The 12,437-nt window shown below is 38.4% G+C and overlaps 1 pseudogene; it reads right to left on the bottom strand.

Moving 5' to 3' along the window:
* Positions 1-657: 657 nt before the first annotated feature.
* On the bottom strand, positions 658-7,234 carry LOC118040679 (uncharacterized; annotated as a pseudogene).
* Positions 7,235-12,437: the final 5,203 nt, after the last annotated feature.

Raw genomic sequence — 12,437 nt, 5'->3', positions numbered from 1 at the left:
CTCATCAATCAATCCTTTCATTTATGTGATAGGTCTGCATTTAAGATGAGCATTTACCATAAATTAAGGTATCTTATAGTATCAAACTTGTTATTATAAAACATGCTTTAGTTAAGGAGTTGTTGATACTTCAAGTGCAAAATGATCATATAAAACCTTGATAAACATGCACTTTTAAGTACTAATCATAAAGCTATATCCAATCTAGACTTGATGTTGTCCTTTGTCTTCCTCTTCACATCCATGACAGTGTTGAAAATATTCTCAAACACGTTCTTTTCGATGTGCATGATGTCAAGGTTATGGCGGAGAAGATTGGTCTTCCAATAAGGAAGCTCTTAAAAGATACTTCACTTTACCCAATTATGGGTCAAACTAAAACAAGGAAACTTTTGCTTACCTAATTGAAGGCCAAACACAATGTCACCGTACTTTGATACAACATGATGCAATTCTTCACCAGAAAGACGCGGGGATGCAACATCTTTTTCAAATCTGCCAACAAAGAAATCTTTTCTGTTCTTCCTGAACCTGTGATTAAATGGCAAGAAGCGACGGTGACAGTAAAAAAAAGAAGCTTTACCTCCGTTTGCTAGCGTGAATGCCTTGTTGTTTTCCATGCAGTATGGACATGCGAGTTTCCCATATGTGCTCCAACTAGAAAGCATTCCGTAAGCTGGAAAATCATTGACAGTCCACATCAAAGCCACCCTCATAAGGAAATTTTGTTTCCTCGATATATCATAAGTCAGAGCTCCGGAGGACCACAACTGCGCCAGCTCATCAATCAACGGTCGAAGACAAACATCTACATTCCACCCCGGGCTGCTTGGACCGGGTATGACAGTAGATAAAAACATGAACTCCAGCCTCATACACATTCCCGGTGGCAAGTTATAAACTGTGAGTATGACCGGCGAACAAGAATAGAGAGCAGCTGATGCGAACCTCATGATCACGTGGTCACGCAACCCACACACAAAGACACCAATTCCCGAAAAGCCAAGTAAATCAGGTTTGATAGGAGTGTGACATAAAGATAACTTGTACCTAGGCACCAGCACTATTGGAAACGTAACACCCCACCCAACGAATTTGATTCGCAAACGAGAAGTATAAGGATGACGCCACGAAGCCAGTTGTTCTTCGATAAGTCGTTTTCAGTTCTTTAGAGAACCAAGGAAGGGAGATTATCCCACCAACACACAACAAGTGCAACAAAGAAGTTTATTGATATGAAAATTGCGTAACCTTACATGTTTGTTTATGCCTCTATTTATACTGACTCTAGACTTAAAGAAACCCTAATGGACCCCCCCTTAGGTGGACTTTATATGATGCCCACTTACAATTGACCCAAATAAGTAATAATTACCCAAAAACTAAGAAGAAAATAATAAAAATAATAAAAATCCGAGAATTACCATCCTAAATATGCTAGAATTAAATTTGTGTTGCTGCCCCCTTTCCTTTGATGTCCTTGATTAGCTTGGATAAATTTCCTCATTTGTTGCTGATTTAATTACTTTCCTTCATATGTTAGGAAAAGCATTAAATAGTCCTCCCCTCTTTAGAAATAAGATATGGCCAACTTCCTTACTTAATTAGGAGAATAATAAGTTGCTGGCTTTTTATCCTTGTAGCATTAGGAAACAAAACAAACCTAACAAGGTTGGTATTGGGCTGGACATATCAACCCTTGTTTCCACATGAATTGGGCTCTTCTTGGACCTGAACTAGATGAATTAAAGGCTGTCCTTCATGCTCCTTAAATGTCCCAAACCCTTCTAGGTCCATCTTGCTCCATAAGTTCTGAACAAGCCCATTCAATGCTTCTTTAAGCTTCTTTGCCCTAACTCTTGTGATTGGCCCAATTGGCACCTCCAATGGATCGTTGGCATGATTACGCTTAGTGTTGGGCTGATCCGCATCATCCCCTCTCTCTTCAAAAGGATTCGACCCCGAATCATTGCCTACATCAAACAAAGTAGGATCAGAAACATTAAAGGTAGCATTAACACCATACTCACCTGGAAAATCAACTTTATAGACATTGTCATTGATCCTCTCAAGGATCTGAAATGGCCCATCTCCTCGTGGTTGTAACTTTGATTTCCTATGGGCTGGAAATCTCTCCTTGCGCATACGCACCCAAACCCAATCGTCGGGCTGAAAGACAACATGTTTGCGCCCCTTATTGGCTTTGGTCGCATACACACGATTCCTCTTTTCAATCTGTTGCCGCACACTCTCATGGAGTGTTTTCACCACCTGTGCTTTACGATTACCATCCAAACTAACCCTTTCATCAACAGGCAAAGGAATCAAATCCATTGGAGTTAAAGGGTTAAATCCATACACAATTTCAAATGGTGAAAATTCAGTAGTAGAGTGCACACTACGATTATATGCAAACTCTATAAATGGCAAACAATCTTCCCAATTCTTTAAGTTCTTTTGAATGACAGCACGCAGAAGTTGTGTTAAAGTCCTATTAACTACTTCGGTTTGTCCATCTGTTTGGGGGTGACAAGTAGTTGAAAACAACAGTTTAGTACCCAATTTTCCCCATAACACCTTCCAAAAATAGCTAAGGAACTTAACATCTCTATCAGAAACAATGCTCTTAGGGACCCCGTGAAGTCGTACTATCTCCCTAAAGAACAAATCAGCAATGTTAGTGGCATCATCGGTTTTATGACATGGAATAAAGTGTGCCATCTTTGAAAACCTATCAACAACTACAAAGATTGAATCCCTACCCCGTTTTGACCTAGGTAAACCTAAGACGAAATCCATCGAAATGTCTACCCATGGTTCCTTAGGTACAAGCAAAGGGGTATACAAGCCATGTGGTTGAGTCCTAGACTTTGCTTTCCTACAAGTTATGCATTTATCACATATGCGCTGCACATCTTTTTTCATTTTAGGCCAATAAAAATGCTCATGCAACACATCCAAAGTCTTAACAACACCAAAATGCCCCATCAACCCGCCCCCATGTGCTTCACGTACAAGCAAATCACGCATAGAACTTAATGGAACACATAATCGACTCTCTTTAAACAAATATCCATCAAGTCTATAAAACTTCCCAAAAGTTGAAGTTTCGCAAGCATTGTAAACATTAGAAAAATCACTATCATCCTTGTACAATTCTTTTGTGTGTTCAAATCCTAGAAGTCTAGCATCCAAAGTTGATAAAAGAACATACCTGCGTGAAAGTGCATCAGCTACAATGTTTTCCTTTCCTTGCTTATACTTGATCATATACGGAAAGGTTTCAATAAATTCCACCCATTTAGCATGTCTCCTACTCAACTTACCTTGCCCTTTCAAGTGCTTCAATGATTCATGATCAGAATGTATCACAAACTCCTTGGGCCACAGGTAATGCTGCCACGTCTCTAGAGATCTTACCAAGGAATAGAGCTCCTTGTCGTATGTAGGGTAATTCAAAGCTGCCCCATTAAGTTTTTCGCTGAAATACGCAATGGGCCTTTTATCCTGCATTAACACAGCTCCTATACCAATACCTGACGCATCACATTCAACTTCAAAAGCTCTCGTAAAGTCAGGCAAAGCTAAAACAGGTGCCGAACAAAGTTCATCTTTCAACAAATTAAAAGCCTTATCTTGTTCATCATTCCATTTGAATCCAACAGACTTTTTAACAATTTCAGTTAAAGGTGCAGCAATAGTACTAAAATCCTTCACAAACCTTATATAAAAACTAGCAAGTCCATGAAAACTCCTTACCTCACTTACCGATTTTGGTGTAGGCCAATCCTGGATGGCCTTAACTTTCTCCTTGTCCATCTCGATACCCTGTGCAGTTACGACATAGCCAAGAAACATAATTTTTTCCATACAAAAGGTACACTTCTTAAGATTAGCATATAATTGCTCACTATGCAACACACTAAGTACATTACGCAAATGATCAAGATGCTCATTTAAGTTCTTGTTATAGATCAAAATGTCATCAAAATACACAACAACAAACTTACCTATAAACGTACGCAATACATGATTCATTAAACGCATAAACGTGCTAGGCGCGTTTGTAAGTCCAAACAGCATGACTAACCATTCATACAAACCATGCTTAGTCTTAAATATAGTTTTTCACTCATCACCCTCTTTCATCCTAATCTGATGGTACCCACTTTTTAGATCAATCTTAGAGAAAATACATGATCCATGTAACTCATCTAGCATGTCATCAAGCCTAGGAATAGGATGTCGATACTTTACCGTTATGTTATTGACGGCACGACAATCAACACACATCCTCCATGTTCCATTCTTTTTAGGCACAAGTAGCACTGGCATAGCACAAGGACTCATACTCTCACGAATGTAACCCTTCATCATCAACTCATCTACTTGCCTTTGAAGCTCCTTTGTCTCCTCGGGGTTGCTTCTATAGGCTGGACGCTTAGGAATTGAAGCTCCAAGCACAAGGTCAATTTGATGTTCAATCCCCCTTAATGGTGGTAATCCATTATGGATGTCTTCAGGAAAAACATCATCAAACTCCTGCATCAAAGAAACAGCCACACTAGGAGTAGCAGAATCAAGATCGTTAGTGTTAAAATAAGCCTCCTTATACACAAGTAAGATCATTGGCTTATTAGTGAAAAATGCAGATCTGATTTGAGATCCTTTTGCATAAAAATTAGGTTGTTTCTTGAATTTTTCCACACTACTATCATCACACAAGCTTACTTTCTTCACTCCTCGATTTTTACCTCCACTCTCAACTGGTTTTATTAATGATTTAGGTTTAGCCGAATCTGATGGTTTTCTCTCACCATTGTCCTCACGTGAATTTTCACTCTTCCCATCCTCACATTCTTTTTTTTTTTTTAATTTGATTTGATCATCATACACTTGTTTTGGAGAAAGAGGTACAAGAGTGATGGTTTTACCATCCTTTACAATAGTGAACCTATTTCTAATCCCATCATGAATCGCTTTCCGATCAAACTGCCATGGACGCCCCAAAAGTAAGTGACTAGCATGCATTGGGACTACATCACACAAAATCTCATCAGAATACTTCCCAATAGCAAACGCAATCAAAACCTGCTTAGTAACCCTCACTTCACCACATTCATTCAACCATTGCAATCTATAAGGCCTCGTATGCTTAATACAACTCAGATTCAATTTCTTCACAAGGGTATCACTAGCAACATTAGCATAACTACCTCCACCAATTATCATGCTACATACCTTGTTTTGGATATGACATCGAGTGTGAAATATATTTTCCCGTTGCTGATCTACATCATTTTCTTTGATTTGCATTGATGCGGACCAGCCCAGAAACACCAGCAAGGACCCATTACATGTTCCAAATGGACCAATGACTCGGTCCAAGACAAAGACATTGAAAGACGCATTGAATGCATTGGTTTTGAAGGTTTCCACCAAGTCAGAATTGGAAGGTCCATTGGAGTATCAAGAGGAGATCCTAGTACATCTTATCCATGTGCAAGAGGGGTCCAATACAACCTTATTTGGGCCATGAGATAAGGGCTTTATTTTATTTTGTTAGCTACAGCCCAAGGCTTGTTTGGGCTTAATTCATACTTTGTTTTAAGCTAGGATCCAAGGCTTGTTTGGATTAAGTTATGGGCTTTTCATTTTAGGGTTTTGGGCCAATTTTGAGTGGACCTCATATAAGTCCACATAAAGGGTCCATTAGGGTTAACTTTTCAAGAACTATTTAAACTCAAGTAGGCCAAAATTTCGGCAGCTTTGATGATTATTATTCTGAACTTTTCAGTTTTAACGTGTGAGAGTGATTCTTGCATTCTTCAGTTCTTGAACGAACTGAATCTGACTTATCAAAGATTAACTGGCTTCGTGGCGTCATTCTACTCATTCCAATAGTGTTGGTGCCTTGGGGCAGGTTTCCATTGTGTCGCACTCATATCAGACCTATTTCGGCTTTCCGGGATCAAATCTCAATCTTGATTGTGGGTTGCGTGACCACGTGATCACGAGGTTCGCATCATGCATGTTCAACGCATGCCTTATAAGCAAGGCCTCTCCCTCAACAGGATATGCAATCTCCTCATCACTACAATCCACCAAAGGTGGCATCTCTTCACTTTCAGATTTGTCACTTTCAGATTCAACCTCCCCATTGTCTCTTGTAAGCATAACTCTTCGGTTTGGACACTGAGATGCAATGTGTCCCTTCCCTAAACACTTAAAGCATTTAATATCTCTATCACGAGCAGGTTGATATTCAGATTTACCTTTCCCATCCGTATGAGTATCCTTTTTGGCCTTAGGTGGTTCGGCCCTTGCATAAGGCTTTGGTTGGGCAGCCCCCTCTGTCTTAAAATTCGGCCTCCATATTGAGGAAGATATGTCGAATTGGTCTGAAAACGTGTACTGCCCCTTCTCTTTATTTGCCTCTCCACCTTCGTTGCCATATGGACCATGTCCTCCAATTCCACACAATGTTGTAATTCTACAACATTCGCAATGTCTATATTCAGCCCATTTAGAAATCTAGCCATAGTAGCTTCCCAATCCTCAATCACATTGGCCCGAATCATGGCGATCTCCATCTCCTTGAAATACTCATCCACGGGCCTAGAACCCTGATTTAAACCCTGTAATTTCAGATACAAATCTCTATAATAGTGGTTAGGCACAAATCGCCTTCTCATCAACACTTTCATCTCCTCCCACGACACTACCAGCCTCTCTCCACTCCTCCTTCTACTAATAACATTCTGATCCCACCAAATCAGTGCATAATCTGTGAATTCGATGACAACCAATTTCACTTTCTTTGCCTCCGAATAGTTATGGCAATCAAAAATCCAATCCACCTTTTTCTCCCACTCCAAATATGCCTCGGGATCATTTTTACCTTGAAAAGCAGGTATTTTCAGTTTGATAGAATCCAAATCACCATCTAACTACGGAAATTTTCCCTTTGGCCGAATTGGCCCCTAGTTCTATTCCCAAAATCCCTTCGGTTTCTAGGCTGCCAAAAACCTTCCCGATGGCCTATGGCCTCATCCTCAAAACCACCATCACCAATATCATCAACATCCTCCTCAAAATCCTCATAATCAGCCCACCTTGCCCTTTCGGCCCTACTGCCACTGTTTGCTTTCGGTTCAGCCCTAAGCTTCCTCACATTTTGGGTGCTTGTACCAGCCTCATTACCACGTTTCTCCACCCTATCAAGTCTGTGCATGGCTTGCATTTGGAACGTAAGTTCTCCTTCGTGTTGTCTTGATCTGACATGATAATACCTGCAAAAATTGGTTAGTGGTAAAAAAAAAATTATCCTCACGTCGCTCGTGTTTCGCTCAAACACTCTTAATGTCCACACACGCTCACACCTCTTGTCTCACCTTCTTACGGTTCTTGCGAAACTGAAACCAACACCAAATAAAACCAACTTGGCAGCTCAATCCAAATATATCTATATATATGACTCAAGAAGCAATAAAAACCAGAAAACAAGCAAAACAAAATTGCGATGATAGTCTCGCGAGTAGCAAGTGAGTCTATCCGAAATATGAACGAAACTAAAGACTCGAATAAAAAAAACAGAAACAAAATATGAAAAATGATGAAACAACACCCAAATATGTTGGATATGATGAAAATAAATGGCAAGAAACGAAAACAATAGAAAGAAAGCGAATTTCAAAAGTTAACCCAAAACAGACTTGTTTACGACGAGTTAAGTCCTAATCTGGAACCTAAAGTCAATGATGTCCAATTGAGCTAAAATTTCAGATATAGTGATCTACCAACCCAAATAGATAGAATATGAAATTTGAGCAACTTACGATAAGGGTTGATAGACTGACGCAAAAACGTTATGAATTAGACCTAATTAGACCAGAATTTGAAACCCAAAGTAAACAATATCCAATTGACCCCATAATCAATATGTGGTGCGATTAGGGTCCCAGTAATAACAAAATAAAATTTGAGCTCATTCTGACTTGATTTGGTCAAATTTTCCTTTGTTTAGTTTTTTTTTTTTTTTTTTTTTTTTTTTTTTTTTTTTTTTGCGGCTGAAACAAACGAATGCCTAATTGAATGACTTTTTTTTTCTTTTTTTTTTCTCTCTTATTTTTTTTATGCCACTGATATATTTTGGTCAGGAACCAAATGAAATAACCCTTTTTTTTTATATGATACCAAATCAAGAGAAGAAGAAATTGGACACTAAGGAATTTTTTTTTTCTGCGGAAACAATATGAAACGAAAATTTCAGAAGGATATAACTTGATTAATGAAGCCAAGCTCTGATACCAAATGATGCGAACCTCGTGATCACGTGGTCACGCAACCCACACACAAAGACACCAATTCCCGTAAAGCCAAGTAAATCAGGTTTGATAGGAGTGTGACACAAAGATAACTTGTACCCAGGCACCAGCACTATTGGAAACGTAAACCCCCACCCAACGAATATTGATTCGCGAACGGGAAGTATAAGGATGACGCCACGAAGCCAGTTGTTCTTCGATAAGTTGTTTTCAGTTCTTTAGAGAACCAAGGAAGGGAGATTATCCCACCAACACACAACAAGTGCAGCAAAGAAGTTTATTGATATGAAAATTGCGTAACCTTACATGTTTGTTTATGCCTCTATTTATACTGACTCTAGACTTAAAGAAACCCTAATGGACCCCCCCTTAGGTGGACTTTATATGATGCCCACTTACAATTGACCCAAATAAGTAATAATAACCCAAAAACTAAGAAGAAAATAATAAAAATAATAAAAATCCGAGAATTACCATCCTAAATATGCTAGAATTAAATTTGTGTTGCTGCCCCCTTTCCTTTGATGTCCTTGATTAGCTTGGATAAATTTCCTCCTTTGTTGCTGATTTAATTACTTTCCTTCATATGTTAGGAAAAGCATTAAATAGTCCTCCCCTCTTTAGGAATAAGATATGGCCAACTTCCTTACTTAATTAGGAGAATAATAAGTTGCTGGCTTTTTATCCTTGTAGCATTAGGAAACAAAACAAACCTAACAAGGTTGGTATTGGGCTGGACATATCAACCCCTTGTTCCACATGAATTGGGCTCTTCTTGGACCTGAACTAGATGAATTAAAGGCTGTCCTTCATGCTCCTTAAATGTCCCAAACCCTTCTAGGTCCATCTTGCTCCATAAGTTCTGAACAAGCCCATTCAATGCTTCTTTAAGCTTCTTTGCCCTAACTATTGTGATTGGCCCAATTGGCACCTCCAATGGATCGTTGGCATGATTACGCTTAGTGTTGGGCTGATCCGCATCAGCAGCAAAGGACCCAAATGGGTTGAATCGGTCTGTACATAACCCAAGACGGACATTCCTTGATTCAGCTGAATAGTCAGGATGCACACTGTTAAAGCGTTTCCACGCTTCGCCGTCAGAAGGATGCACCATCACACCATCAACTGCATCATATGTTTGGTGCCATGTCATGTGCTCAGCAGTCCTTCGTGACATGAATAACCTCTGCAGTCTAGGTGTGATAGAGAAATATCTAAGTTTTTTATACACCACTAGAGTCTTTCCCTTGCCAGTTTTGGGTTTGTAACGGGAATGCCTGCATGTCATGCACTCGGTCATCTCAGCATTTTCAAGGTAGTATAACATGCAGAAGTTAGGGCACATGTCAATTTTCTAGTATCCTAAACCGAGGGGTTTCATCATGGACTTCGCAGCATAGAAGTTCTCTTTGAGCTTGTTCCCTTCAGGTAAAATGCTTCTTTCCCAATCAATAATTTTGTCATACTAGGCCTCACTCAGCCCGTGATCTGACTTGATGGTGAACACCTGTGCCACGACCGATAATTTACTGTGGTTTTGTGCAGCCATCCCATAATGGTTCGTCAGAATCTTTCAACAAATCAAAAAACCTAGCTTCCTCTGCATTAGGTTCTTCTTCTACGATTAGACATTGACTAACATTACCTTGATTCATTCTCATTGCATCCATAACCATGTTTCTGTAAGGATTAGTGTTGTCATTTGCCGCTTCATGCACGTTGCTAGCACTAGAAGTTGACCCAACCACTGTTTCTCCCATTCTCCTATTACTAACAAATACCTCTCTATGTGCATACCAACACTCGTAATCCTCCATAAACCCTTTGTGTAAAAGATGCATCATTACAACATCTGGATGCAAATACTTTTTATTTTGACACTTCCTGCATGGACACCTAATACCGCCTCTAGTAAAATTTCTAGGAATAGATGTTGCGAAAATAATAAAACCCTGAATCCCGTTACAATAATCCATCCTCCGCAATCCTTGGGGTGAATCTAGATACATCCATGAACGATCATCCATGACTTATATCGAACCTCTATAAAATTATGATGACATCATGTATATATTAATTAACTAAGTTAGGTAAATAAACTTGGAAATATATTACTTTACCTCGAGATTATCCAACAAACCAATCACAACTTCTCATAAATATTAAATATTTATTATCATTTATCAACGTCCATACAAATTAATATATATAAATTAACAGAAATTACCACTCTGCAATACCATTGATAAAACTTAAAACGGACCCATTAAGCAAGCTATTAATTATTTCAAAACATAACATGTAATTCGGTAATTCCACAAAGTTTTAACAATTTACAAACAAATACAATCTTACAAAATCTAAAACAAACCATAACAGGTATAAAATTATACATTCATAAACTGCAAGTTTGTTTGAGAAATAACAATAAAACATGTACATCTACTAACAAAAATACATATACTAAAAAAACAATAAAATTGACATTTAAATGTTAAAATTTAAAAAGATAGAATTACTTATAAAAATTGATAAAATCCGTCGGTAAATCAGAACACGGATGTTGTAACCACAAAACTTCAAGAAATACAACTGCTGAGATGAGAAAGATTTTTGTTTGGGGGCGAGGGGGGGCTGGTTATTTGCAGATGGGGAGACTTAGGATTAGGAAGAAGAAGGAGAAATGGGGGAGGAGAGTGCCGGTAGGGCGGCCATATATTCACTTTTTCCGACGGGCTCACCGATGGAATAACATCGTCGGTGAATACGTCGGTGACTCCGTCGGTAATTCTGACGGGAAATTGACATGTCACCGCACGGACCTGCTTTTCAAATCCCTTGGTGATTCCGTTGGTATTTTTGACGGTGCACTGGTCACGTCACCCGTACGAATCTGGCCTTTCAAATCCGTCGGTGATGTCATCGGTATTTTTGACGGTGAACTGGTCACGTCACCCGTATAGGTCCCAGGTTTTCAATCCGTCGGTGATTTTGTCGGAAAAATCACCTGCCAAAATGTACCCGCCCTTTTTTCATTAATTCTAAACTTTCCGTCCGTAATTCCATCGGTAATTACCGACCGAATTACGGACGGAAATATTTCGTCAGTAATTTCGACCAAAAAATACTGACAGAAATATTCTGTCGGGGATTCCGTTGGTGTTTAGCAAATTTCTGGTAGTGAGTGGCTTTGTAGTGTCATTCAATTCAATTCTAATAATGATGGTGCATTGAGACATTTTAATCGTGTCACACTTCTCAAACCTGATTTTTTAGTTTTTTTTAGGAAATATCATCTTTGTTGGGGGTTGCTTGACCATGTGATCAAGAGGTTCGCATTAGGTACCTCTCATAAATCTTTGATAATTAGATTGATGTTAGCTATATACTAAATTTGGAGGTTGAGGAATTCTCAGCTCCATGGTAAGGCTCTTTATAATGTTTTGGTTGTTTATAGTGATATCATTTAAATGTATTGTTTCTAAAGTTAATCGTTTTTGTAATATGGCCTCCTTGTATACTAATAGAATGCTTCATATTCTGCAGGGTTTTTTCTTATGATATTTTTTATTCTAGGTGATTTAATTCTTGTTTAGGTTTTGAGGGCATGTCCTCTCTACCTTTCTCCTGTGTATGCCCCTTTTATTTCATGTTTGTTTTTTGTTTTAGGTTAGGCGGGTTTTGTTTCCTATTCGAGCTTTGTTATGTTGTTGTTTTGTTACTTTTTGGTTAATATACTTACTTTATCCAAAAAAAGAATTACCTTTGTTTTCTTGAATGTCCAAATAACCTTAAAATCAAGATTTGACACTAAAAAATAAAATAAAAACCAAAGAAAATGAGATTGGAGATGTATATCTCTTAGTTCTTGAATTCAATCTTTTGTAATTTCAAGCTTACAACATAATCATTTTTTTTTATTTCATTTTTTTTTCTTATATGAGATACTAACTTTCTTTTGATAGTAATGAAATTCAAAGACCTTTTTTTTTTTTCCACAATCAGTTTTGAAGAAAGAACACTAAACAAAAATGAAAACTTAAAGATAAAAAAGGATATAATCTGATTTTAGAGCCTTATTTTGATGCTAATTGATGTGAACCCGCAAGG

Source organism: Populus alba, chromosome 18 (assembly GCF_005239225.2).
Source record: "Populus alba chromosome 18, ASM523922v2, whole genome shotgun sequence".
NCBI lineage: Eukaryota > Viridiplantae > Streptophyta > Magnoliopsida > Malpighiales > Salicaceae > Populus > Populus alba.
Note: the sequence above shows the minus strand (reverse complement) of the source record. Positions and strands in the feature narration are given on the sequence as shown.